Source organism: Monodelphis domestica, chromosome 2 (assembly GCF_027887165.1).
Source record: "Monodelphis domestica isolate mMonDom1 chromosome 2, mMonDom1.pri, whole genome shotgun sequence".
Taxonomy (NCBI): domain Eukaryota; kingdom Metazoa; phylum Chordata; class Mammalia; order Didelphimorphia; family Didelphidae; genus Monodelphis; species Monodelphis domestica.
Genome location: NC_077228.1, coordinates 183,051,415 through 183,075,653, shown reverse-complemented (window position 1 = coordinate 183,075,653; position 24,239 = coordinate 183,051,415). Strand labels below are relative to the sequence as shown.

The 24,239-nt window shown below is 40.3% G+C and overlaps 1 protein-coding gene and 1 long non-coding RNA gene across 5 annotated transcripts in view; one reads left to right on the top strand and one right to left on the bottom strand.

Annotated features, from left to right (window-relative positions):
• The first annotated feature begins 276 nt into the window (after positions 1–276).
• Positions 277–24,239, top strand: part of AKAP1 (A-kinase anchoring protein 1) — a 49,577-nt gene continuing 25,614 nt past the window's right edge. Inside the window, exon 1 of one of the 4 annotated variants that reach the window (XM_056816542.1) lies at positions 277–409. The gene's annotated coding sequence lies outside the window, so the exon portion shown is untranslated. The other 3 variants (XM_056816541.1, XM_056816543.1, XM_056816540.1) reach the window with 3 other exon arrangements.
• LOC130457210 (uncharacterized) lies at positions 3,677–15,085 on the bottom strand. The gene is made up of 3 exons (XR_008916332.1): positions 14,862–15,085; positions 11,663–11,962; positions 3,677–3,798 (listed from the first exon to the last, which is right to left on the bottom strand). It is a non-coding gene; the product is annotated as an uncharacterized LOC130457210 (long non-coding RNA).

Sequence of the window (24,239 nt, the reverse complement as noted above, 5' to 3'; positions counted from 1 at the left end):
GGTGGGAGCGGAAAAGGGAAAGAGGGAGCCCGCATATTGACGCAGGGAGAGAAGGCGTGGCTTGATGAGTTGGTTGGAGGCAGGATAGCAGGGAGAGAGGGAGGGAGGACAAGAGCACAGACTCGCGCGTGCGCACGTGTGTGAGGGCATGAAGAAGGTTGGAGCTAAGGGGCATGGGATTGCGCGTGCGTGAAGGAGAGGTAGTGGCGAGTTGGGTGTAGGCGGGGGCCTGGGAAACTGGGAAGGCGGAAGTTTGATCTTGCGCATGCGCTCTCTGTTAGGGGCGGAGCTGTGGGCCAGCCGCGAGGGGCTGGGAGGCGGGGAGGAGGAAGGGGCGGGGTTTCTCCGCGCGCGCACGTCGGCGGCGCGCTCCTTCACTATTTAAAGTCTCAGAGTTCCACCATCCTGGGTGAGCACGTGGGGAGCGGCCAGAGCAGAACTGAGCTGCGGGGCGGAGGCGGAGGAGGGGGCGGTGGCCGGTGGCCGGGCCAGGGGGCGGGGGCAGCGGGGGCTGCGGCACGTGGACGGACTCTGCACCTGGGGGCGATCGCCGAGGATCTCGTAAGTGTGGCTGACTAGGGGAGGGTCTCTCCACCTCTGCCCCGGCTGGGTTAGGGATTAGCGGTGGGCCGGCGCTTGGCCCCTGGTTTTCCTCTGCACTCTCACGCCTGTCTTGTTGTGGGGCAGCCCCTAGGCTGGCTGACGGCTGGGAAGTGCGGGGGAAGTCTGGGGCGGAGCAGCGGCTTCCCGCTCCACCTCCCCCCCCAAACTCCCTGGTCAGCCTGCGATGTCCCGGCGGCGGGATTCCCCATGCTCTTCGGACCCGGCCAGTTCTGAGCTGGCACCTCTCTCTATAACTACTTTCTGGTCTCTCCTCCCTCCTTGTCCGGCTGCCCGCGCCGCGTGCTACGCTCCCGAGAAAGCCTCAGAGCTGAACTTGTCCCACCCAAGGTCGCCTAGCCCCGCGTGCGTTTACTTTTCAAAGGTCGTGTGTACCCAGCCCGAACGGGCAGAGGGGGCCTGGGGTCAGAGCCAGATGCCAAGGGCGCAAGCCCTGGCATGGGGTGGGGCTGGGGGTGGTCCAAGGACTGGCTTCCCCTCCAGTTTGCCCACCCCACTCCTAGAGATGCTGGCCTTGAACAGCAACTAACTCTTAGAATGTCATCCTCTCTTAGGCCCCAATCCCGTCCCAGGTCAGAAAGTGGGGGCAGGTGGCAAATGAGAGCTTGTTAGTTTCATTGATGGGGGGTGGGGTTTGCTCTCTGGAAGACATTAACAGAAATCTTTCTGCAAAACTGACTCAAGTGAGGCTGGGGATCGGTCCTAAAGAGCGGAGAGAAAAATCCTTGGCTAGTGTTTTGGGGAGAGGAAGAAATAGGACACGATGGAGATTCCAAAGAGGGAGGAGAGGACTGGCCAGAGAAAAGCTGGTAGAATTGTGTGCTTTATCAGAGAAGCTTCCGTCCCTCGGCTCCCAGGGTTGCTGTTGGATAAATGTTACAGAAGAGAGAGGACTCTCAGGGTCTGCGGCAACTACCCTGGTGCAGGAGCTCTTGGGTGGGCACACGCACCTGTTTGGAATTACAGTTTAAAACAAAGCTAGGAAGGTACTTGGGCTGGACTCGATTTGTTTCTGGAGGAGGCGGAGCATTGACTTTGGCCAGCCTTTCTTTTTTCTGGTTCTCCTGCGCTATTGGACAGCAGCTGGCAGAAAGTGTGTAAGACTAACGGATTTTTTTCTTTCTTTTTTTTTTTCGTTTTTGGCTTTGTGATGTTCATTGAGCCTACGGGAAGTCCTGAAGCTTATGTAACTGAGATCCAGTTGTTTTTTCCTTTCCCGTTCTTTAGGAAAACTTATTACACCCTCACTTTCCTGGGAGCAGAAATAGGGAAGTGGAAGTGAACAGTAAGCTTGAGGTGTGTGTAATGGGGGCAAGGTCAGGTGTCAAAATAGAAACACTGACATTTTGATTCCAGTTCTGCTAGCAGATGCCCTGTCCGACAGACTCCCACTTGCCCCGTCAGTGTTACTGATAACTAGAGGACTTTGCTCCAAGTGGAGGTAAAGACAACTAGAGAGAAAACCTTTTAAGCTAATGTGGATTTTATTTTATTTTTTTGGAATCCCAATAGTTTAACTATCCTTTATCTTAAGTATAGATTACTTCGTAGTTGAATATTTAAATTAAGCGAAACAAATCTCAGTTGAAACGGCTTTGTACAGCCTGCACAATCTTTCCCTCTTCCCTCCCCCCAGGTTTTAATTGCCACTATGGAACAGGTTCTTTGTTCACACAATTTAAATAAGCATAAACCTTGTTGGGATCGCTACCGAGATACCGATAAGAGGAACTAAATCCAAATCTTGTTGACTCTGCCACTGCTTCTCGCCCATATTATACTTAGAAAGCAAAGCTTTGCCTGCTCAGAAATGAAAGAAAATATTCTTAATATTTAAATGGTGCTTTGCACCTTTTAAAACACAAACCAAAACCCTACAGTCATTTGTTATTACAGGATTGTCTTAATCTGGATTCTCTTTGGGTTTTAGTAAAGTGGAGTTTCTTCCTGGTTCACCTCCGAAGAAGTCTCAGCCCTTTCTCTTTTCAAAGCACGTGTAGTACTGTTAGGATTAGAATTTAAGAATACCTCGAAGGACTAAACTGTACTATAAATTGACACTGTTTTTTTTTAATCCATAAGGCAAAGAAAGAAGGTAGATAGGATGATAAATTTTATTTCGAAATAATACAATATCTGCCCGTTATTCTTTGTATTTAAAATACACTGTGAATGAGATTGTATTCTTAAACGGGTTTCTAGTTATGAGACAAGAGTGCATTGAGGTTGGGATTCTTTAGTTGATCCCCCTCTTTTTTTTTTTTAACAGATCAATGAACAAGTTTGTATTAAGCCCCTACTATGTGCTCTTTGCTGGGTTAGCTGCTGGGAATACAAATGCAAGGATGAAAAGAGACATAGGCAAAGAGAAATGAAGACAACAAGCATTTAAGTGCTACTCTTTGTTAGATGATGGAAATTAAAAAAATGTTGAAAAGAAATCACTGCTTTTAAGTAACATAGCTTATGGGGAAGACAATGTGTACATGTCCACCTGTATTCAGAATAAATACAAGTGGGAATCAACAGGTTTGCAGAGTACTAATTAGGAAAGCCTGGATTTTGAACCCACCTTTAACTCCAATGTGCATCATTCTTTAAAGAGAATTTATTTAGATAATGGTAATAAAATCAGGAATGGCAACAATAAGGACTTCCCAACCCCCTACAAATGCAAATCAGTACCAAATACCAGAATTCTTTCTTAGAGTAATTTCTATAATAATGTGCTATTAGATGATACTCCAGAAATTATAGATAATTAACCTGAGTTTGGCATTGGTTAAGAAGTTGCTTAATCCCCCCACCCCCCATTATTAAACACCTCCCCAACCAAACATTTTTTTTAAACCCATACCTTCCATCTTAGAATCAGTACTTAGAATCAGTACTATCAGTAGAGTGGTAAGGGCTAGGCAATGGGGGTTAAGTGACTTGCCCAGGGTCACACAGGTGGGAAGTGTCTGAGGACAGATTTGAACCCAGGACCTCCCCATCTCTAAGCCTGGCTCTCAATCCACTGAGATACCCAGCTGCTCCCCCAACCAAACTTTTTTTTTACATAGTCAAACAAAACAAACCCCCATATTGCCATGTTTAAGAATGTATATTTCTTTCTTCATATTAGTTTATCACTTCTCTCCTGCAGGTGATGTGTAGCATTCTTCATTGTTTTACCTGCAGAATCACAGATGATAATTGATTAAAGTTCTAAGGCTTCCAAAATTATCCATTAAAAAATTTTTTTTTAATTTAGAATATTTTTCCATGGTTACGTGCTTCATAATTTCCCCCCTATTTCCTCCCCCATCCCAGAGTTGACAAGCACTTCCACTGGGTTATACATGCATCATTGTTCAGAACCTATTTCCACATTATTCATATTTGCAGTGATTTTTTGACCTCAAAACCCTAATCATATCCCTCTTGAACTACGTGATCGATGATATGTTTTTCTTCTGCATTTCTGTTCCCATGTTCTTTCTCATAAAGTTCCTCTGGATTGCCTTGGGTCATTGAATTGCTGCTAGTAGAAAAGTCTTATTACATTTGATTGCACCATAATGTAGTTAGTAGTCTCTGTGTACAATGTTCTCCTGGTTCTGCTCCTTTTGCTCTGCATCAATTCCTGGAGGTCATTCCAGATCCCATGGAATTCCTCCAGTTCATCATTCCTTTGAGCACAATAATATTCCATCACCAACAGATGTCACAATTTGTTCATCTATTCCCCAATTGATGGACACCCCCCCTCACTTTCCAATTTTTTTGCTACCACAAAGAGCATGGCTACATTTTTGTACAAGTCTTTTTCCTTATTATCTCTTTGGGGTACAAACCCAGCAGAGGTATGGCTGGATCCAAGGGTAGGCATTCTTTTGTTTTTTTTTTTAAGACCCTTACCTTCTGTCTTGGCATCTATATTATTTTGATTTCAAGGCAGAAGAAGGGGCTAGGCAATGGGAGTTAAGTGACTTGCCCAGGCCCACATAGCTGGGAAATGTCTGAGGCCAGATTTGAACCTAGGACCTCCAGTCTCTAGGCTTGACTCTCAAGGTAGGCATTCTTTTAAAGCCTGTTGGTCATAATTCCAAATTGCCCTCCAGAATGATTGAACCAATTCAAAATTACACCACCTGTGTGTTAGTGTCCCAATTTTGCCACATCCCCTCCAATACAAAATTGTTCATTTTTACAATATTGTTACTGTATAAATCTGGTTCTGTTCACTTCTCTTTGGTCAGTTCATATGAGTCTTCCCAGGTTTCTCCACAACTGATTAATTTCTCAAAGCATTGTGTTCACATATCATAACTGAACATCACCCCCTTAATTTATGGTTCTTTGCCACTATAAAAATTGCTGCTATAATATATATATATATATTTTACATATGGGGCCTTTTCCTCTTAATTTGATCTCTTTAGAAGGCAAAGATTAGTAACTTTGGGGCTCTAGTTCCAAATTGCTTTTCCAAATGCCTGTGATAGTTAAAAAGCTCCACCCACACAGTACTCCCAGTGTCTTGTTTTCCCACAATCCCCCCAACATTTATTGTGTATCTTTTTTTATTCTACTGCCAATGATAGGTGTGAGGTAAAATCTCAAAGTTGCTTTAATTTGTGTTTCTCTGATTGTTAATAATTTGGAGTGTTTTTTTTTTAAATATGGGAAATATTTGAGTATATCTCTAATACACTTTTCTAATTCACCTCTGTTAGCACTAATTGAATGGTTTTGTAGCTGCTGTAGGGAGCTTATGGAGGCTGTCCACCTTGAGTTGAAAGGCCCATAATGGGTTATCATGGTTTCTCTAGAACACTTGTGATGAAGTTTCAGTGTTGAGTTTTGAACATCAGTATTTAAAACTTCCACTTAATGTGGACCTTGAGCTTAGACTGGGGCTTATTCAACTTTAACTGCTTTTGATTTGAGGCTGATAAAAGGCTTGCTGGCCTTTCAAAACTTTCCAGCTAGGCAAGAGCTGGTTCCTCCCAGTTCTTTTCTCCCTCTCTCCTGTTTTACATTTTTTTAAATTAAAAAAAACTTTTTTCTTTTAAAATTTAGAATATTTTTCCATGGTTCCATGACTCAGGGTTCCCCCCTTCCAGAGCTGACAAGCAGTTCCACTGGGTTATATATGTATCATTGTTCAAAACCTATTTCCATGTTATTCATCTTTGCAGTAGAGCAATTCTTTAATATTAGAATCCTAATCATATCCATATCAAACTACATGATTGATCATATGTTTTTCTTCTGCCTTTCTGCTCCCACAGTTCTTTCTCTGACTGTAGATAGCATTCTTTCTCAGACATTCCTCTGGACTGTCCTGGATCTTTAGAGAAGTCCATTACATTCAATTGTGCCACAGTATATCAGTCTCTGGGTACAATGTTTTCCTGGTTCTGCTCCTTTCACTCTGCATCAATTCCTAGAGGTCTTTCCTCTCCCTCCCTTCTTAACCTTATATTTATATTTAGATAGATAGAATGTAAGCTTCTCAAGTACAGAGACTTTTATTTTTGCCTTTGTATCCATATCCTGGCACATAGTAGATATTTAATAATTTGTCAGTTTCTAAACTGTGCAAGCTATAAGGCCAAGTTCTCAGATATGTGTGCATGTCTATGTTATATATGTTTCATGTTGGGATAATGTAAGTACATTCATGTTTGTTTTGGCTTTGTTTTCTGACATTTCCATCTCTGTACTGAAGTGAATTTGGAATCAGAAGATCTTTATGAATCCTGATTCTATTAACTTTTGAGACCCAGGGCAAGTTATTTAACTTGTCCTTGCCTCAGTTCTCCCATCCCCGTATAAAATGAGGAGCTTAGTTTCTCATAAGAAATTACACCATTGAAAATGTTTTACATGGCATATGTAAAATCTATATAAGATGACTTATTATCTTAGGGGATGGGGGGGGTTGAGGAAGTTGGAGGGAGGGTGGGAAGGAGAAAGAGAATTTGGAATTCAAAATTTTAAAAAATGAATGTTAAAAGTGTTTTTACATGTAAATGGGTAAAAATAAAACATTATTTTAAAAAAGGAAATAACATCATTGGTACTGGTGAGGCTTTCTTGGCAGTTGTGAACTGGAGGTAGCAGTTTGCACCTCTTGTTCCTCTGAAGTGCTCTGTGGACCCAGTTTAAGAACCACTGATTGATTCAAGAAAAATCATGTGTCTATAATTTATCCTATATTATTTGAGTCATGGGAATACATAAAAATAGTCCTTTCCCCTAAGGAGCTTATGAAGGGGATAACATATACATAGATAAATAAATAAAACATTGTTACAGGGAATGGATGACTGAACTAAGTCAAGCGATTAGGAAAGGTTTCTTATAGTGGGTGGTCCTTTGAAGTGTTTTCTTGTCCCAGTGTGTACATGAGTAAAATCTTGACAATTTATTTGATTGACCTGTTTTACTTCCTTATCTCTAATGGAGTCTCTTGGACAGTTTCTTTGTGTACATAGACCTGCAGTACAAATTTAGAGCTGACAGTTGATAGAAGGCTAGACTTGGAGCCTGGAAGACCTGATTTCTAAATCTGCCTCACACTCCTACTAGCTGTGACCCTGGGGCAAACAACTTTCTCTAGCTTCAGTCTCTTTATCTGTGAAATGGGCATAAACACTAGCATCTTTCTCCTAGGTTGTTTTGAGAATTAAATGAGAATTTAATATTTGTAAAGTGCTTTGCAAAGTCTTAAAATGCTTTATAAATGGTTTCTGGTAAAATCCAAAGATGACAAGTTTTTTGATTTATAACAACATTCTTTGAAGTGATGGCATGTTAAGGAAAAAACAGTGTATGGGAAAAGCAAACTTCTGAGGAAGGCTTGGATTTGAATTCCACCTCAGATATCAACTGGGTGACCTCTGAGTATATCACCTAGTTCATCTGACCCTCAGTTTTCCTCTGTAAAATGAGGATAACTCCACCTATATCACAAAGTTATTTTAAAGATCAAATAAGATGTTTATGGAGCACTTTATAGTTCTGCAATGTGTGAATGTGGACTACTAATTATCATTGTTTATTTCTGGGCTTACTTTTGGATCTAGGGTTGTTTTTTTGTTTTTGTTTTTGTTTTTGCATCAGAGGTGTTAGGGAGAAGACTTTGAATGAGATTGTAGTAGAAAATCTTTTTAGGGTTTTCATGAAAGTGAGAGAGAATAGTATCCACTTTGGGCAGAGTTTGTTTCCTACAAGGTGGTGGCCCAGAGAAGGCATAATAAGGGTAGATTTTATTTTGCCTTAGATTAGGTTCTTCTCAGTGTGTGTGGTTCCCCGCTCCCTCACTCTTTATTCTTTTGTTAAGGAAAGAATGGTTATTACTGACAAGTAGGAGGTAGTGGCACTATGGAATATATACCTGCCAAAAAATCAAAAGGACTTCTTCTGATAGCCCTGTTTTAAATTTGATTTAATTTCTTGGGTTTGTGCTTGAGGCTTCAAAAGAGAAGACTGCAGGGGTTTTTAAAATATTCAACATGTTTGTGAACCAGCTGCTGTCTAGTAATAGTTAAGTGGATTTTTCTAGGTACAAGTATTTCCTGGAAACTGTCTTGCTTATCCCTTCCCCAAGGAAAACAAAACAAAAACAAAACTGCAACCTAACTTGTGTAGCCTAAGAGCTTCTTCTACACTTTCTCTTCCTTGCTTTTGGGTATTCTTCAGACTGACTTCTTGTTGCAATAACTTCTGCAGAGGGGAATATAGAATCACACATCCCATTCAGCTTTATCTTCTAGAAGCTTGCCCAGATTTGTGTGTTGAGACATAATTTTTTCCTTCTTGAAATAGAACTTCAGGTACTTGCTTTCTTGGTGAGTTCTTCCATCTGGTACAAGTATATTCTGCTGCTCAGGGCAGAAAACATTGGACTTAATATCAGTTCATTGATTTTCCTAACAGATGTGCCATTTAGAAATGTTTTTCCTTCTTTTTTTTTCCTTCACTCCTACACACACCCATATGTAACTAGGGAAGCAGGTAGACAGACCTGCTTATCATGCCTTTTAGGTATACATTTCTTCTGCACAAGTAAATCTGTTAAGTAGGAAAACTTGGTAGTGAGTAACTACACAAATCTGATAGCTTTGGTAACAAATTATTTATTTGATGAACTGAAAGGCACCCACCCGGCCCTGATATACAGGTCGGGAAAGAAGGAGCCATTAAATTATGAAGTAGTTTGAGAGATCAAATTAGTTGGAGACTAACTAAAAGAATAGTGATAGAAAAGCCAAGGAATTCACCAACTTTGAGCCTATTTCAGACAGTTAAGCTTTCAGGTTTTGCTTGGGAAAGCATATTGTGATAAGACCTTCTGCCTCTTGGCTCTGATTCACTTGAGGTTTGTTAAGATTTTGTCTTTTAACTTTTTATCAGATTAAGTCTCTTTTTATTTTACATCTTATTTAACTAGGATTCCAAGTCTAATTAGTTTCTGCTAAATCAGATATACTATACAAAATAAAAAGAAATAGAACTTGATGCTTGAGTTTTTTCACTTCTCCTTCCCTGATTCCCAGGCCCAAGTCCTGATATATTTAAGTATCAGAGCACTGTGGTTGGCAGCCAGTCAATGAGAGGGAATTTACAGAATGAGAGTAACTTTTTTACCTTATTAAACTTTTGTTTGGTTGGACACCTGGCATAAGGAAATTGGATTAGTTGTTACCATACTTTTAGATAATAAGGGATTCTGATGTTGAATGGAATCTATTTAAACTATACTTTGGAATTGGAATAAATTTGGGGTTCTAGTTACCTGTTTGTATGATTCCTTTCTACAGTGTCCTTGGCAAGTATTTAATGACAGAATTACTAATTTACTACTTACTGTTTTATGACAACTTGTTCTACTTTTGAATAGTTCTAGTTATTAGAAAGGTCTTAATTTGGTTCCTTTGAACTGACTCCCTGTGACTTTTATCCATTGGTCTTGGGTTCTTTGTGTTAGAACCAAGAAGACTGGTATAGACCAGGCTATTTGATCTCAAGAATCTGTAATACTCTTAAAAATTATTGAGGACCATCTCCCCAAAGTACATTTGTTAATAGATATATACAGTATTAGAACCTAAAAATTATTATAATAAAAATATCATTGGCCTCATGGAACCCCGCAAAGGTTTGGGAGACTCAGGATGATCAGAGAGCTCCAGACTGCACTTTTGAGTAGACTGTAAGCTGTAAGAGTACAGGGGGACTGACTCAGCTAAACTTCATCTGGCCTCTTTAGCACAATGCTTTCCAGGTATTAGGTACTTTATTAATATTGAATGTCAGTGAATGAATTTGATAGCTTATTTAAAACTGTTAAAGCCGTAGCCATACTTTCTGCTTTCACATTTGTGTTGCATGTGGCAACTATTCATTCATTGTTGGGATAAGTGAGCCAAGCCCAGTGTTAGTCTAGTAGGGGGTCATTTGGTCTCCTGAAGACCACAAAAATGACTGGACTGAAGGGATCAATGAAGGTATGAACAAAAACATCCATATTTTATATCTTCTCCCCATTCAAATAAAACTTTGATATTTTATGGGAATCTTATGTTCCTCAATACATGTTTGGAGATGTCTTATATCTTTCTTTCCCAACAAACATTAAAACGTCTGTTTTATGTGTAAGGTACTGTTCTAGGTATATAGTGAATTGTTCATGTTTTAGCCATAGGTTAAGGTCCTTGAAAAAGTAGCTATTGCACTTGAGCTTTTTAGGCTATTGCTTGTAAAGGTCCTTAATTTCTAAAAGTCTAGAAAATTGTTCTGAAACAGCCTAATCACATGAAATGCCTACCACAAAAGAACATCTGCAAACAGAGGTTCTTAACCTTTTTTTATGTCATGGAACTCCTTTGGAAATCTGGTGAAACACGTGGATCCCCACTTAGAAGAATGCTCAGAGTATTTCATTTCAGTTAGAGATTAGTGGAAATATGGACTCATTGAAATCTGTCATCCCAGGTTCAGAGATGGCATAATGAATGGAAAGTGTGCTACACTGAATCAAAAAGACTTGGGCTCATGTCCACCTTTGATCTTAGAAGCTGGGTGACAATGGGCAAGTCACTTAATCTTTTTGAGCATCTGTTTGCCTTGAGATAATAATATTGACTGTATAAGATCATAGTAATATGGTATAGTATAGTCAGTATCATATAGTCAGTACTGTAGTACTAACCTTATACAATTATTATCAAGTCTTAAATTAGATGATGCTTTTTAAAAAGTACTACATAAGTATCTGTATGAGGCAGCATAGCTTTATGGGTATTTAAGTCCAGGATCCAACATCCTGAAATATGCCACTGGACAAGCAAGTCATAATATTCTAGGGAACACTTTGCATTGGTGGAAGGTATTTTCCTTCCTTGGGAGTTCTTATAAGTGAAATCAAAAAGTCCAGTTCCTGTCCCTAATGAATAACTTTAGTTTCATATCTGGTTTACAGGCTTGGTCCCCAGCATACCTAGTTTCAGTTACTCATATGAGATACAGGTACCTGAAAGTTAGGTAGGTGCCAAGCTTGAAGAAGCCAGTGTGGGGATTCTTGCAAATGGTAGAGGGATAATACCCTAAAATGCAATGGTGGCTCAAGGTTCAAGATTGCTTGATGTAGGAGTGGAAAAAGTGGAAAAGTGACTTGGTTGTCATTAAAAAAAACAAACACAAGGTTTTTAACATCAGTAATTTTCTGATGCACTTGGTTACCTCTCTATTCTCTTCCCCAAGGGAGGAGTGGGGAAGATCTATTTCCTCATCTCTTCTCCTGGGTCGAGTGGTTATTAGAATTACACAACTTGGTTATACTCTTGAATTATTTTTTGGGGTGTCCAGTTTTCCAGCCTATAAGCCGGTAACAAAATACTGTTCTATTTATCAACAGAGTTGGCCTGTGCTTTTTATATAGGCTTACCTTCTGTCTCTGGCCTGTGTAACTTCCCATCCTTGACTTGTATTTTTTTTGAAAACTGAGCAGTTACAAAAACACATGGAACTTGGTGTGAGTACTTACTTCCTCATTGAAATGAGTGGTTAGGACCAAGGCAGGTTTGCATGAAGACTTGTTTTCAGCTCTCATCCTTCTCAGGAAGCACAGGCTCCCTCTGAATAATAACTCTGAATAACTTCTCTGCTTTGTCCTCTGACTTTGACATAGGTTACAAGCATGTGCTGTGTGACTATTTTTAGCCATCAAGCCCCACTTTAGGAGTGCTCCTTGAGTATAGTCAAAGGGTCCAGAGCTGTTTTTTGTCCAGAGTAGCTTCAGTCTAGGAGTGTGGAGACGATTCCCTCCTATAAATTATCTTTGGGGCTTTATGGGAAAGAATTAAGGAAGTCAAAACAGGATTCTCAACAGGCTCCTTTTTTCCTCCTCCCCAGCGTGTGTCTCTGGTATATGTCAAGTTATTTAAACCAACTTGATGAAAACAAAAGGATTGAAGAATAGCAGAGATGAAATATTTCTACTACTATAAAACAAAGGAGAGGGGGCAGCTAAATGTTTCAGTGAATTGAGAGTCATGGTTAGAGGGATGCTGGGTTCATATCTGACCTCAGATTTCTTACATTTCTCAGCTCTGTGATCCTGGAGAAGTTACTTCACCCTTATTTCCTAGGACTTGTCACTCATCTGCCTTGGAACTAATATACAGTATTGATTCTAAAATGGAAGGTAAGGATTAAAAAAAAAAAGAACAGAGGAATAGAATAAGACGCCACAGTTGGACAATAAAAATGGTTGTGTTTGAAGATAAAGCATGTCTATTCCATTTTGCCTTCTTTACTTTCTTAAATTGAGAAGTGCTGCCCTTGCATCTGCTTCTGATAGTGGGGGAGGCTTCTGTCCATATAAGGTGCTATGTGTCCGCCAGAGTTTATGTTGGCTGAGGAGCCAAGAGTGTTTCACTGAGCAGTTTTAAAGAACTAGTACGAATCAATTATTCTTCCTGAAAAACAGGTCCTTCTTACTGTTTACTTGCTATCATTGTTGGAGGAACTAAATAAGCCTGCCCCCAATCCATGTAAACATTTAGGTCAGAATTTGGGGGTCAGGAAGAAAATAAGCCTACCAGTAAGGGAGAAATTTTGTTAAGAACAAACCACTTTTGAAGGTTTTTTGAGGAAGTGGGAGAAAAAGAGCAGGAGAATTTCTGGAAAAGGACAAAGTTGGGAATTGGATTTGTGGTAGCTATTGGCAAACTACCCTTTGCCAAGAAAACATGACATATTTGTATGCCTGTTGTCAAATACTAATTTTTTTCTCACACAAAATTCAGAAGAAGCTTCTTTTCTTGGATTTTATAAAATACACACAAGAACTTGAATTTCCCTTTCTGTTGAGTATGTATGGTATTGGTCCTGTTTTGGGAAGGTGCTTGTTGATGGCAGATTCAGCACATGGACCTTGAAACATTGAAGGCCTCCTTTTTCCTACCCTATGTTACTTGTTATGGACAGCCTATTATATTCAAGTCTCTATTAGTCTGGTCTGATTTTTTTTTTCCTAAAGGATATAGGATATAGATGGTATCCCTTTGTCATGTAGAGAAAGAGTTCTTTCCTTCAATGACTGTGCTGGTACAGGGGATTAGGGGTCCAGGTGCTTTGAGTCTTCATGCAATTTGGAGAACAAACACCCTATTGACTGGCTTTTATGCATTGGACAAGAGAAATACCAAGAAATCAGAGTACTTCACAAACAGGAACATATGACTTGTCTAAAGAAGTTGGCTAGCTCTTTCTTATATCATGTCCACTAAAACTCTAGAGGGAAATAGGTTTGTGTCTTAATGTAATACATTTACTGCTTGGACCCTGAAAAGAATTATTAAGAGTGTAGTATCACCTAAACAATCTGGCCTCTAGCTTTCACAGTGAAATTACTCTTGATGGCTAGTACAGAAGAATTGTACAATTACTGCCCCAAGGTCTTTACTGTCTAGCATAGTCCCTTTTCAGCACTAAACCTGTTGGTATTGGGAAATATTAGGCCCCCATTATTGTCAGAAACCAACACCTCTGTTTCCTTTATTCTGAATATCCAATATGGACCTGTCTGTCCATGAGAGCATTCCGAAGATGAGAATTCTTCGTAGACCTTGTTTAATACTTCAGAAAACATCCTGCAAGCTAGTATAGAATTAAATTTTGTCAGAAACCAGCTGAGTGTTTTCTTTGAAAACAGATGGTCTTAATAGAAGGAAAACTGGCCATTTCCCTTCCCTGCAATGAGTAGAAGATGACTTTCGTGGAAAGTATTGGTCCCTTTCTGTGATGTGTATCTTAAGAATGAAAAATTATCTGTCTAGGAGAGGAGGATGTAGTAGAAAAAATGTATAATTCAAAAAATTTGGACCCCATCTCCCAGAATTCATTTCTTGTCCCAGGAATCCTTTTCCCTTCTTTCATGTTTGAGTTTTTTAAGTTTGTATATGTTTTGGTGACTCCTCCCTCTCTCTTTTTTTCCCCATGTGCAAGGCTGGGTGAGCTCTCTCTGTTTCTCTAGCTTTTTAACTTTAAGTTATATTTTAATAAACTTCATATATATATAATACTTGGAGTATTGGATATTAATTTTAAAATCTACATAAAGGAGCCAGGTTGCTTTTACTCAGTTATTAAATTGCTTCTGAGGCTACCAAAGGGGTAGCCTTCACCCTTCTATCTAATTCCTATGAATATATTGTTAACAGGATTTAGAGGTGACTGATGCTTTAGGCCATTGAGCTCAGCTCTTATCATTTATATATGAGGAGATGAGCCCCAGGGGTCAGAGTAACTAAGTCAAACCAATACTGAGTGGCCATCAGGATTCAAATTCAAATCCTTATGACTTGGACTCTAGCATCCACATTATCAACATGCCTTCTTATGGTGATGTTCTCTCTTAAATAGATGTGCTAGCTAGAATCTTATATTCTGATCAGATGACATCAAAGATTCTTACAATACTGGCAAGTTCAAGAATCTCTTTTTTACTGCAATCCTAGATTATCTCCTGTCCTGTTTAGATCTTTCTACTCCCTGCTTCTTGAGATTAGAATCTGCTTCCCTTTAACTTGAACCCTTTGGTTCTAGTTCTGCCTTAGTTACTAGTTTAAATAGTACTGAACTGGAGAGAGTTCCACAAGCTTTGGGAGCCCTGGTCTTGTTCAGAAATGGTTGTGTAGAAAGAGTACTGTAGTCTCCAGATCACATCAACTATACTTTACCTAGAACTTCTCAGTGTCTGAGATCTCCATCTGCTAGGGTGTTAGTGGTACAGACATTTAACTGTTCAAGCTCTGCTACCGAGACCATCCCTCCAGATTAATCTTGGGCCCAAGCTGAGGAGCACTCTAAATGGTAAATTAGGCTGTCTATAGCTTCTGAGAAATGGGTGCCTGGCTGTTGTGAATAGAGCGAATTTATAGTTCAGCATAACACCCTAACAGGACAGGCTAGAGACTGTAGGAGGCTGTGTGGCTGTCTTTCCTAGGTGATCATAATCAAGGGTGTGGAAACAATAGGGTGTAACCAGCATCACAGCCCCACTGTGAGCTAATTTGGAACTTTAAAAGATGTTAATACAAGTCAGTTTATTAGGGCCCCTTTTGTACTCTGAACACCAGGCTTGCTCTTGGAGTCCCCATATAAACCTGAGGCATGGCTCTGGCAATCTAAACACTGGCCTGGGCGGCAGCCCACAGCCATATGGCTGGGGGTAAGGGGCCCACACGTGGCATCCCCGAGCTCAGTGGCTAGGATCTGACACCGTCTCCAGCAAGGTAGGAGGCATCTGCTGCTAAGGAAGTGGTTTGCTTTGTTTCATTTATTATTATTTGTGTTTGTCTACTGACTGTCTTCTAGAATGTCTCCTTAAAGGAGAAGGATTTGCAACAGTTTTGCCTTGAGGGTACATAATATATTATTTTTCATGGGTTCACTCTGCACACAAGGGTTTAGATAATGATTTACTTGGAATATACTCTTACTTCCCTTGATTACAACTCTTCACTGTTTCTGGTTGCCTTTAGAATGAAGATTAAACTTTTTAGCTTGACATTCAAGGTTTTTTACACTTTGGTCCTCAATATTACTTTGGTTGTTCCAATTTTCTCTGACTCTTTTGTTCTAATTGGTACTTGAGAGGTGTTCTGTTCTGACTTATGTATCTTTTAACCATTAAAAATAACCTGGAATATTGTAGCCAATTTCCCTTCTTTCTCTCCCCTATCCCCCCAATTCTATTAAAAACTTATCTTTCCTTTAAAAAGCCTCATCCCAGATCCTACCTCTTAGGAAGTCTTCCCTAATCATTCTAGTGTGGTATGTAAACTCTGCTAGTACTTTTACCTTCCTCTTAGATGAATCATAATTGAGTCTGGAAAAGACCATAGTGGTAAAAATCTAACCTCAGTCACAGATGAAGAAACTGAAATTCAAGTGACCACCTTGGCCAAGCCGCCCCGCGCCCCCCCCCCCCCCCCCCCCCAAGGAGTAAGCAGTAAAGCCTGGCTTTAAACTGTGTTCAGACTCCCAAACTAAGTTCTCTACGTTGTACTCCTGGTCTTATTGCTGTATAATGCCTTGTGTTGTCATTATTTGTATGTATTTAATCCACTAATGGACATTAGATTCATGGTAAACAGGAACCAGTTCCCACAGTAATACTTTGTGCATAGCAGGAATTTGAATATCTATCTGCTGAATGAATGTTATTTAACTGGTAATCCCTAATGGGATGCTGAAATGCACAAACTTCTAAACTTTGGTAGCCAATTTAGTCTACTAGATATAACAATGTATCCAAATTGAGTAACAGTCTTACCAACAGCTCTTAGTTGTAGATGGAATATTTTCATTTTTGACAGGTCTTCAAGGACTGATAGCTAGCAATTAAGTAATACTTTAAGTGTTCTTGTACATTATCTCATTTAATTCTCTCCAACAATCTGGTGAGTTAAATACTAGAAGTCTTATCCCTGTTTTACAGATGAGGAAACTGGTAAGTGTGCTTCATGAAGAATGTGAAAGAAAGACTCCTTGATACCACTCTTCTTTTCCAGCATTAGTTCAACTAGTCCATACTGGTGGCTTGACCTTCAAATTTAACATTTGGAAATTTGGTTCTCCTAGTTTTTTTTCAGGAAAAGCTACACTGATGCTGTGATTTACAGTTCAAGTTGAGGTTATTGTCCTCTGAAAATAAATATTGACAAGAGACACTAGAACATGGTATTTTAGAACCACGGAATCAGAACCAGACTAGAACATTGGAGAAAAAAAATAGGCCCAGAAAGGTAACTGCTTGAGAAGGCCAACAATATGATATTAATTATACATGTGAGGTCATTATGCCCACTTTTTATCATTTATCTTCTGCTTATGAAACTGAACTCCTGTTGTTTTTTGAGCAAAAAATTATTAAGTTTAACAAAGTAGTAGTAATCCTGCCAAGTTTTAAAGAAGAAAATAACCTCCTGATCTGTTCTAAAAGATAGTTAGTATTCCACTGGCCAGGCTATAGAACATCTTTCTACTCTTGGGTACTTGGGAGAGCCTCTGGACACAAACTTGTGCCCTGAGACTAGTAGGGGGTGAAGGGGACCTGTTTTTAATATCTGACAACTAGTTTAGAGCACAAAATAGAAAGTGCTTCCCCTTAAATTTGCCCAGGCTGCCACTGGGCCAGAATGATCACTCTTTAATCCTTAATCCTGGCTATTTACTGGTCAGAGGTCCCACAGTCACCAGAATTTGTAGGTTTTGACAGTAACTCACCAGCCATATTGGCTCAGTCACCAACTCTTATGCTTCGTTCGTTTGCCAGTTTAATACTTGAGTGTAGCCGAAGGCAGTGGATTGCTTTTAAAAATGTGTTTTCTGGAATGGAGAGACTTCTGGTGGGGAGCTCCAGGGCTTTGTGTGGTACTCTGCCTCTTGGGGGCATTCCTTCTAATTTAGTAAGCCATGAATGGTGTGACAGTCTGGGGGCGGGGACAACTGTTTTGGCAACTAGTCAAGTCAGCAAGCCTCCATTCCCAAGCAAATGGTCCTGCTAAAAATAAGCAGGCAGAAACTTAATGCATTCAAATCCAAAACAGCCTAATCTTTCCCATAGGGTTGGGCTTTTCCTAGTGTTTTCATCTTAGAAACCTTTTGTTTAAAGTTTTATGGATGCTTTTTTTTTTTAAGTCAAGTCATTTCCTCTTGTATGCCCTCTTCTTCCACATTGTACTCTTCCTCAAAACAAAGAATAAACTGGTGAGCAAAATACTGGGACAAACTAATTCCTCTGGCCTAGCCCGACCACTTTATGAGTGTTTTGTTTTACCTTTGATGGTTATATGATGCTGGGCCTGTGAGATGGTCAGCCCTTAACCTTGGATGAGTGGGATGGAGATGAAGAATGAGACTTTTAGAAGATCTAGCATTGAGTAAATAACTTCTACTTCTAGAGTCTCCAGTTCCCTGATAACAAGTGCCTCTTGCATTGAATCAGTCAGGTTAAAAGTTAGGAAATAAAAGAAAACGAATGTGTGCATGTATTGAAAAATATTTGTGAAAAGGGGAAATAGTTTTATCTATATATATACACAGACATATAAAAGCTGTCAACCCAGTCCACAAAGTTATCTACATAGGACTAAATTATTGGTTATTATTGATATGCCACAGTGCTTCTGAATTCCTAGAATCTGAGAAGGGCTTCTCTAGGTCATAAGAAATAGTCTTGAGTTAGATTCCTTAAAAATAATGGATCTGGATAGCTTCATTCAGTCTGTAAAAGAAAGGCTAAGAGGCAGCTAAGAGTGCCAGGCCTAGAGTCTGGAGAGCCTGGATCTGGCCCCTGCCCCAGACATTCCTAGTTTTGTGACCTTGGGCAAGTCACTTAAGCCCAATTGCCTATACTTTATGAACTCTCTGTCTTGAAATGAATACCCAGTATCAATTCTCCTGCAGGGAAGGTAAGGATTAAAAACAAAAAAGAAAGGAAAAAGGCTTAAATTTTAAAAAATGAAAACAAAATAACACTCATTTTAAGGATGAGGGCAAGCCTGGCTCAGCGAGGAAATCAATTGAACACTAATCTAAGACTCTATCCATGAAAACAGTGAAAATGCATCTTTGAGGTAAAAAAAATGGTGATAAAAAAGGTCATTTTTAAAGTCATCTTTCCAGAGCTTATCCATATTCTATTTCATGTGCATAAATAAAGTTCTCTGGGACAGTTAATCAAAGAGAGTTACTGAAGGCTTATTTTTTCAAGCAACTAATTCAACAAATTTGGATATCTTTCCTTTATATCAAGCCTAAAATTTTCTCTTTCTGCTATTTCTAGTTCTGCCATCTGGGGGCTTAGCAGAATAAATCTGATTCCCTTTCTATTTGACCTTGTTAGTTTACTTAGAGAAATGGGTACTTTCTTTAAAATCCTTTTATTTAGAGGAAGAACAAAGAATAGATTTCAATTGTATAACCCAGTAGAAAGTAAATTCTTTGAGGGCAGTCTCTATCCTCTGTGCCTTCTGCATGTTAAGTCTGATAACACTAGAAGGACATGAATTTAAGATGTTCTCCAAGGACTAAGCTGCTTCTATTGAGTTAGTGCATTTTTTTTTAATCCACAAGACAAAAGAAAGGATAAAAATCTTTATTTCAAGTAAAACTAATAATTCAGCATCCATTGAAGCACTTGGACCTTTCCATGTTAGTAAATGTTTGTTGACTTGAACTTATTTCTGGAGATTGATCTGAAAGTGTAGTTGAACCTCAAATCTTTTTGTGAGATCATAGCATCCTTTTGTTCAGTTGTTTATTTGTGTCCCGATTCTTTGTGATCATGTGGACCAATTGTCCTCGGGGTTTTCTTGGCAAAGATGCTGGAGAGCTTTGCCTTTCCTTCTCCAGTTTTATGCAGGCTGGAATTAAGTGACTTGCCCAAGGTCACACAACTAATAAAAGTCTGAGGTCAGATTTGAACTCTGCTTTTTCTGACTCCAGACCCAGTGCCCTATCCATTGCTGGCCACTTAGCTCTCCCCTTAACTCCCCTATTGGTAAACAAATAAACCCCCCAGGCCTTTTTCCATGAGAGGGGGACAAAGGGGGAGGGAGAACCCTAGCATTTAGGAATACCCCAAAAGACTAAAGAAATGTGGTAGCAGTAAGGGCCTGCAGATCTATTGGGGGCAAGACAAAGCCCTCCAGGGCAGTATTTGCCCAGCCTGGGATGCTAAATGTGTTCAGTACAAGAATTACAGAACCTAGGCTAAGACAGTGAGAAATAAAATGAGGTATTGGACTAGAAAAACCTCTAATGTTCTTTGTTCCAAATCTATGGTCCTTATCCTGTTAAAATAAGGAAATTTTGCTTCTGGTGTAGTTCTCCCTCCACTGACACCATAAATATGAGCAGCTGTGTGCTGTAGATGGCTCTGGCCAAGTAGAGCAGCTCTAGGTGAGAAGAACATCATTTTGAGAAAACAGATTGGGAAGTTGAGGGGGAGGAGATGGGGTTGACCCTTTCTTAGAAGCCTAGGGCCCAGAAAAAGTATAAATGGGACAGTGGCCATGCTGGCACGGAGAAATCAGTGCACGGGCACCTCCTTGCCCTGACTGCTGATAGCTGGTTCTAGACATTCCCAATCTAAATCTGGAATTGGCTGCAGCTCTACATGACTGACTGAACAAGAAACTACAGCAACAGACCCCTCTGGAAGAGAGAAAGGCATGAGAAGGAGGGAGAGAAGACTTGTTGGTCTTATTTAGATGAAGGGACATTGGTACTTTGGGAAATAATGGTGGTCACCTGAAAAATAAAAGTGGTATCACAGTCATTCTGGGATTGATTGGTCTTTTCCCATTCCCAAACTCCCTCCTATAGTTTTAGACTATCAATAACTTTAAAAAAACCAAAACGCATTTCTCTTTTAGAATCAGGAGTATGTATTGGGTCTAAGACGGAAGAGCAGGGGCATCTGGGTGGCTCAGTGGATTGGGAGTCAGGTGGGAGGTCCTGGGTTCAAATACTTCAGATACTTTCTAGCTGTGTGACCCTGGGCAAGTCTCTTGACCCCCATTGCCTAGACCTTACCGCTCTTCTGCCTTAGAACCAATACTACATAAGGCAGAAGATGAGGGTTTAAAAAAACAAAAGACAGAATTGCAGTAAGGACTAGGCAATTGGGGTTAAGCCATTTGCTCTGGGTCACACAGCTAGAAAATGTCAGAGGTCAGATTTGAACATAGGTTCTCCTGACTCTGGGCCTGGTGCTCCTTTTATCAGTAACTTTAAGTTAATTAAAAAACAGTCTTGCTCCTAAATCTTTGAATTATAGTGGGATTGGTTATCATTGTGGCAGTCAGTGATCATTGGCAAGATATCAATGATAACGACTTTTCAGGCTTCTTCAGTTGTGCCTGCATCTTTGTGACCCAGTAGACCATTCTGTCAGTGGGATTTTCTTGGCAAAGATACTGAAGTGGTTTGCCATTTCCTTCTCTAGTGGATTAAGGCAAACAGAGGTTAAATGGCTTGTTCAGTGTCACATAGCAATTAAGTATCTGAGGCCAGGTTGAAACTCGAGTCTTCCTGGCTTTAGTCTAGTATAGTCTATATAGCATATAGAGCCTAGCTGCCTTCAGACTTCTACAGGCTGTAATGTCCTCCTTCCCACCCTCATTTCACCTTGAGAATTTCATGAACTGATATAGCTAGAGAACACCCCCACCCTCCACCCCATTACCTGGTAACCAAGCCTACTGCATTTAATTAAATTGGTCCTTGGACAATAGACACCCAATGAATTTATTAGTCTTTCTAACTAGTGATACAGTGATTGCTGGACTGTGGAGGCAGGATGACCAGAGTTCAAAATTCCATCTCAGGCACTTACTAGCCATTTGCTCACTACCTGCCTCAGTTTCTTTATTTGTAAAGTAGGGATATTAAGAAATCTGCCTCACAGGATTGTTGCGAGAATCAAATGATGACATTGGCAGACCTTTAAAAACTCTATAAATGCTGGCTAATCAAGTCTGGCTTGGTAGATATGACCTGCTGGAATGTTCCCTGACAGATCAGGTCTCAGTCCTGGGCGGCCCTCTTTTTACCTTTATGCTGTCTCTCTAGGTGATCTCACCAGGTGTCATGGCACATGTCTTCAATTATTTCTATGAGATGATTCCCAGATCTAAATGTCTTATTTCTGACCTCTCCTGTGAGCATCAGCTTTCTTGTGATGTCTTGACTTGGATGACCTCATAGGCACCTCAAACTTGATAGGTCTAAAAAGAACCTCATCTCCCCCCCCCCCAATTCTCTCCCAGTTTCACTGCTTCTGACAAAGGTACCACCTTCCTTCTAGCCACCCGAGATCTCAACCTTGCTGTCATCCCCCGACTTCTTCCTCTCACTCATCTCCCATGTCCAGTCTCTTGTCAAATCTTGTCATCATCTCTGCTTTCATAAGCTCTCACATATACAGGTTCTCTCTACTTAGGCCCCTCCCCCGTGACAGTAGCCTTCCTGTCTCCTATCCAATCTCTTCTGTTTGTGCAAAGCGGGAATTTAAGGGGGCCTTGAAAATTTCAAAGTACACCCTCTTTAACCACTATTCAAGGAACCGGGAAGTCATTAATTCAAATGTAATGTATTTATTGAGAGAGAAATGTGAGGCACTGTATGAAGTCATTGACCTAAGACAAATGCCCCCCAAAATTTACAGAGAGAGATGCTGCCATATCTTGGGTCCCCAAGACAGACTTGACTGGCTGACTGTGTAAACTGATTGAGGGACAGAAAGACTCTTGACTTATTAGAAAATATAATAGATTTATTTTACACATTCAAGCAAATTAACATTTAAAGAAATGGTCAAAAGTTGGAGACAAAGGTTTTTTGTTTTTTTTTAAACCCTTACCTTCTGTCTGTCTTGGAATCAATACTGTGTATTGGCTCCAAGGCAGAAGAGTGGTAAGGGCTAGGCAATGGGGGTCAAGTGACTTGCCCATCGATGCCATCGATGCCAGTCAAGTTATTTCTTTTTTTTAAACCCTTATATATATACTGTATATTATATACTGTATATTATATATATTATATATATGTATATGTATATGTATATGTATGTATGTATATATATATATATATATATATATATATATATATATATATATATATATATATATATACAGTGTATTGGCTCCAAGGCAGAAGAGTGGTAAGGGCTAGGCAATGGGGGTCAAGTGACATGCCCAGGTTCACACAGCTGGGAAGTGGCTGAGGCCGGATTCGAACCTAGGACCTCCCACCTCTAGGCTTGGCTCTCAATCCACTGAGCAACCCAGCCGCCCAATCCACTGAGCTATCCACTGTGACCCTGGGGTCACACAGGTAGGAAGTGTCTGAGGACAGATTTGAACCTAGGACTTCCCATCTCTAGGACTGGCTCTCAATCCACTGAGCTATCCAGCTGCCCCCGACAAAGGTTTTAATAGGGGAATATTAGACTGAGAGGAGGTCTGACCTGGATTATCTGGGAGGGGCTGATATGAGCATCCTTCCAGCCATTGGACTTGATTCCATGGGAGAGACTTCTGAGACAAGGGTACTCAAAATTGGTAACAAAGATTTGATCTTTGGCTTCATCTGGGACACCTACCCCAGGCAAATCTCCAGACAGACTCACTTAAGGCTGGAAGGCTTTTGTCCTGCTTGAAGAAGTAGGCAGTGGGGTAATTTGTCTTGAAGTGAGCTTGAAGAGAAATGGATTGGGGGTGGGGGGACTAGCTTCACTAACTTAGATATTAATAACTTAATAACTTGAGAATAACACACTAATTCCTCACTCCGCACATGCTCATCCTCCATTCAGCTGCCAATGTGACTTTCTAAAATGTAAATTTGACCATGTCACCCCTGTACTAAATAGAGCCTCGTGGTTCCCTATGGCTTCTAGGATCAAATATAAAATCTCCCATGTGGCATATAAACCCCTTCTCACTGTGACCCCTTACTACCTTTCCAGTGTTCTTATATTTCACTCCCCTCTGTGTCCTTTGTACACAGTTAACCTTGGAAAGGACGTTCAGCCCTGTATTTTTGCACTGACTTGTCCCCATAGCTGGAATGCTCTCTCTGCCTCATGGCTTCCTTCAAGTCACCTCAAATCCTGCTTTCTGTAGGAAGCCTTTCCCTGCCCCTTCCCTCCCCTTTGCCTTTCCTCCTAAGTGTCTTCCCTTTGAGATTACCTAACATTCACACCGTGCATATCATACCTAATTATTACCCATCTGAATGTAAGCTGTTTGAGGGCAGGAACTTTTTTTGAGGGGTGGGGTTGGGGGGACAATTATGCCTTTCTTTGGGCCCCCAGAGCTCTGTGCTTACCTGACAACACAGTAAGCACTTAAATGTTTTTTGTTGTTGTTGCTGTTGTCTTTAGATTTTTTCTTTTATATATTAAAAAAAATTTTTTTATATGTAATAAATTTCCACATAACTTTTCTGAAGTTATATGGTACAAATTGTCTCCTTTCCTTCTGCCCTTTCCCCCCTGGGAGCTGACAAGCAATTCAGTATGGTTTATATGTATATTATCACAT